The following is a 4966-nucleotide window of genomic DNA, read 5'->3' on the forward strand; positions in this document are numbered from 1 at the left end:
AAAATCACTATTTATGAAGAAAAACTGGAAGGAAATACAGTTGATATGGTGATGGGATTTGAGCTATCCTTTATTCCAAATTTTCTGCGATATGATTATATTGTAAGTTTTTCATTTTAAGAGAAAGCAATTCCGGCAGTTTGGTGTGTGTGTGTGTGTGTAATGGGGTAGCGGGTGGTGAGCAAGCCCTGGACTTGTAGTCAGGGGCTCTAGGTTAAACTTTAGCTCTGTTACCAGCTGCTCACTTCTGAGCTAGTTATTTAACTCCTCTCTGCCTTGGTTTCCTTATGTTGAAAGCTGAAATCAACATAAATTCCGTTCCTGTGTTTAACAATACTGAGACCAGGCATATGTTCCTGTTCCCATGTTAAAAAATACTGAGAACAAACAAAAATAACTTAAGCTACTTGCTCTAGGAAATAATAGTTCCTAGAAGATAAGACTGTTAACTAACTAAAATAATTCACCTATGAAGACTAACAGCTTACTCATAAAGACTTGTTCAAGTCTTTCCTGTGCCCACCAATCCAAAGCTAGTATGTCATAAACTCGGCCCAATCCTAGTTTTGCACCTTGTAAAACTCACCTTAAAATCACCCAGCTCAGGCCCTAAAACTCTATAAAGATACCTCCAACTTACCCCTTCTGAGACACTACTAAGACTGTCAAGATGGTGTTCTTCCTTACCGCAGTGGGTCTGATCAGGATACCCCTCAACTGCTTTGCATGGTACTGTAACAGGTTCTCCTGGCAGGTTTTTTGAGGACTTGACAATATGTTAAAGAGGATGGTTGGACTCTATACTCTCAGAAGTCCCTTTTATTTCTCACTTTCTCAAATTCGTGTTGGTGACATTTTCTTCTTGTTGGCTGTCTTTCTGACATGGATTCAGTCACTTTTACAAACTTTTTTTTCAGGCTTTGTTATTTTTCTTTTTCCTTCCTTAATTTGAAAGTGCAATCTAAGCTGGGCATTTCAGAGGAACAGCCACTGGTAGGTTCTAGCTGCAATTAAGAAGCTGAAAGATGGATAGTGGTGATGGTTGTGCAACCATGTGAATGTATTTAATGCTACAGAACTGTACAATTAAAATGGTAAAAATGATAAATTTTATGTTATGTATATTTTACCAGACTTTTTTTTCTTATTAATACAGTATTTATTTGTCTTTTCTCTGTCAAAACCTGAGCCAACCACGTTCCCCAGGCTGCCTGGGGAGGTATAGGAAAAGGAACACACAGGGCTGACCACACATGGGAGAAAGAACTATGGGAGGAGGAGATGGCTCCTTCACATGGCAGAGAGGATAAGAAAGGCCACCATCAGGCAAAAGCACCCCATGGCCTCTCAGAGGGCAAAGCCTAGAATGGCGTAGAAGAGCTGTTGCTTCAGAGAAGGGTTCCTGGCATAACCAGTGATGAGGCTCCCAAACACAGTCCCAATCTGAGCCCCAGAGCCAGCCACCCCAACTGTGGCAGCCCCAGCTCCAATGAACTTGGCTGTTGTGTCGATGTCCCTTGAAATGGTGCTGGTTTGGAAGCTGCGGCTAGAGACAAGTGAGGTAAGGGGACGTGAGACTGCCAAGCTGCTGAGGCTCTCATCTGTCAGTATCTCCGGTCATTTCAGCACCACTGCAGATAGCCGACGGCTCAGCAGCTGTGAGGTGCTCTTGACCAATGAGGGAGAGGAGACGAACTTGGAGCAGGCGAACGTTTTCAGGGGCTGAGGGGCTGTAGCTGGAGAGCTGCTCCCAGTGCAGAGAAGACAGTACCAGAATTTTTTTAAAAGAAGAAGCTAAAGGCAATTTCCTCTTTCCAATATTTACACTGGCACCATAGGATGCCAGCAAAGGGCTGCTGGAAACTGTTCCTCTTCTAGGTTAAAAGACATATACATGAAATGTACAGGTCTAGAGCTTGTTAGAGTAAGGAGGTGCTCAGTGTCCAGCCTCCTCCTCCTCCTTCTCCTCCTTTCTCCTTCTTCTTCTCTGGGGAAGAGTAGGAGAGGCAACACTTTCTTTCCTATTCCTATTTAGCTGGATTTCAAACCTAAGAGTATAAAGACAGAGTGGGTAAATACCCAGAACCTGGTTCAGGAATGTCTTGGTTCAGTATACCTCTCTATTCTGACCCAATTTTTGCACTGGTGGATTGGGGTACAATGACAAGCAGGGTAACGTTATGGTTAGACCAATGTTAAGTTTAGGGAGAAGGTGGATGTAACTTGAGGAGAGGCAGACGTGGTTAGAAATGGCAGACACAAGCAGTATATCTGAGTATCAATTTTTCTTTGGCAGTGAAAGCATAAGGAATACACAGGTTATTTTATGTACATATAAGCTCGATAAATCTGGCATTTCTAGCTCTCACCAAAAGGTCCATCCAGTGTCAGCTATATAATTTGTGGGGCCCAGTGCAAAATGAAAATGCAAGGTCCTTTGTTCAAAAAGCAGTGAAAAAATGCTGTTTAAAAAAGCAGTGAAAAAAGCTTTAAAATATAAAGCTTTTCCCTTTTGTCCATGGTCTCTCTCTTTGGACTTTCATGGTGTTTTCTATCTGTGATTTAATGTAGTTCTAAGTGAAGAAAAATTAAAATTTTAAATTATTAGAATGAATTTTACCATTCATTTTTGTACTGTGCAGTGACTATTTAAGTCATATGTGGAATAATCAAATATGCGATTTGTCTTTTGTAGTTTGTATGTGTGTATGTGTTTCATTCTTATCAGAACAGTGGGAATGCTGCAGAAAAGAACCATTTTTATTCTACTTCTTGATGTACACACATTCTACCAACACTCTCTACCTTCAGCTTACTGATGAGTAAGGAAGAGTTGAAAGGAAAGGAAAAGGTTTGCAAAGACAGGGCAACCCTTTTCCTTTCCTTCTATGTTATCATTTTCTGTGGAAGTGGTTGGTTAACATGGAGGAGTAATATGAGTAAGAAAGTATATGATAGAGTTCCTTGGTCATTCGTGTTTCGGAGAATGTCATTGCTTTCTTTCTGTGTTCAAAGCAAATTCTAGTTTGTATGGAAAACATGATCTCTCAGGACTGTCAGCAATCACACTTATTTACTCATGGATGTAACACACTTACCTTGTACTTGCTGTGGGTCTCAGTGAACTCTCACGCATTGCGGGCCCATTGGAATTCTGTGCTTATGGAGCATCACAAAAGCTATATCTGAATGGGGTGGCAAGAAATGGTGGACACACATACAGTGTGTATCTCCTCTGTTCATGCTCCATTGAAATCCCATTGGACATCTACAAAACATAACCTCAAAGATAAAATGATTAAGAATTTCAAGATGGTGACAGCAGAGTATTAAACCAAGCCTGGGGTCTTTCTGAGTGTGGGGCTTGGTGGGACTGCACAGGTTTTGTGTTCATGAAGTGGGCCCTGGACCCATCAGAGTATGATATTACATCTAAAAAAAATACTAATCTGACTCCAAAAATATCCATGAAAATCAACTTTTACTGAAATTTTCTTGAGATTACTGAGGAGAGGGTGTCAAAGTACACCACCAGGTAAAATTTCCCACAAATCCTTATAAGTTTCTCTCTCACCAAAGAGAACTCTTTGAGGCAGCTGTTATGTTGGCAGTCTCTGGCCCCTGGAGTTCCAGGCATTGGGATGAATGAGGGGGAAGATGGCCTGGATCAGTTTATAGCTGGCCCCCCTAATTGACTATAAGCACTTGCTTCCCTAAATAAGCCAGTTGTCTAAGGAGAACCAGTTGGGATGGATTGAAGGATTTATTTCACTTTACTTTATCAGAATGGCTAGTCCATGGACATATAAGGCGACTGAATTAATTTTTGTAAGTTTTGAAATAAAAGGGTGGGGTGAGAAGGAAAACAAATTAATAACTCTTTAGCGCATGATGCACATGGAAGTTCCTTAGTGGCTCAAAGTGAGCGCCCCCATTGGGATTTGAAACCAGCTCTCTCTGCTTCTAAAGCTGGGCTCTTTCCACTTGATTGTGCTGGTTCCCATAAAAGGGAAGGCAACTCTTGAGCAACCACTGTATGCCAGCCATGTGGAAGATGTTTTATGTGACAAATATGTGATGGAGGTATTACGAGTTCCCATTTTCCTGATGAGGAGACTGAGGCTTGGTGAGGCTAAGCACCTTGTCCAAGGTCACAGAGCAAGTAAGTGACAATGCCAACACCCTTGTCATTTCTGAGTCCAAAACTCATGTTTCCTCAGTTTGCACGAGGCTAGGGAAGAACCTAGCTCTCCTAGCTTCCCCTTCCTTAGTCTGTTCAGAATATCAGGCTGCTTCCATCATTAAATCATTTTTGGTTGATTGATTGATAGACTCTAAAGAGCTGTACTTTGCTTGTCCAGGGATATAGGACTTGATGTGGAGGAAGGAAGAGGGACTCCGCCAATCATCTCTTTGATTTAATTTTTCCACAGTCAAGCCCCTTCTCCAGGGCCTGTTAATTTTCTCCACTTTGGTCCTCCCCAGAACAGTTTCTAGGGTTGGTGGGGCATGGGGGAGGGGTGGGGTAAGGGTGGTCAGGAATGAAGAAAGCGGAGGACCATATTTGTAATTCCTTTCCTTTTTGTCCTGCCCCAAGCTCTGTTGGGATATTTCTTCAAACATGTTTAGTGACCTGTCACCACAGGGATTTGCTGAGTTAGTTCAGTGGAAAGAGTTTGAACTTACATGAGATTTTAATTTTGGCTTCTGACACTTTAACCCAGGTAGGTTAGAATTGCAGCGCTTGTAGCCAAAGGCTATCAAAAAGCTTCTGGAACAAAAATCAGTTACTTTTTTTCAGAATAAATTGTGAGATAAAAACAAAGTGTCACTTCTGGTTTTCAAATATAATTCGTACTTAATGATCTGTAAATGTTTTGTGGGAGGTCTACGTTTCTTTCTTCATTTCTGGAGGAATGAATGAAGTGAGGGTGAGGAGATCTGTGAGGTGGCAGCATTCCTGGAC

At 41.7% G+C, this 4966-nt stretch overlaps 1 pseudogene; it reads right to left on the minus strand.

The window, feature by feature from the left end:
* Positions 1 to 1290: 1290 nt before the first annotated feature.
* Positions 1291 to 3136, minus strand: LOC101139832 (ATP synthase F(0) complex subunit C2, mitochondrial-like; annotated as a pseudogene).
* Between the last annotated feature and the right edge of the window lie 1830 nt (positions 3137 to 4966).

This window comes from Gorilla gorilla, chromosome X, assembly GCF_029281585.2.
Source record: "Gorilla gorilla gorilla isolate KB3781 chromosome X, NHGRI_mGorGor1-v2.1_pri, whole genome shotgun sequence".
Classification (NCBI taxonomy): Eukaryota; Metazoa; Chordata; class Mammalia; order Primates; family Hominidae; genus Gorilla; species Gorilla gorilla.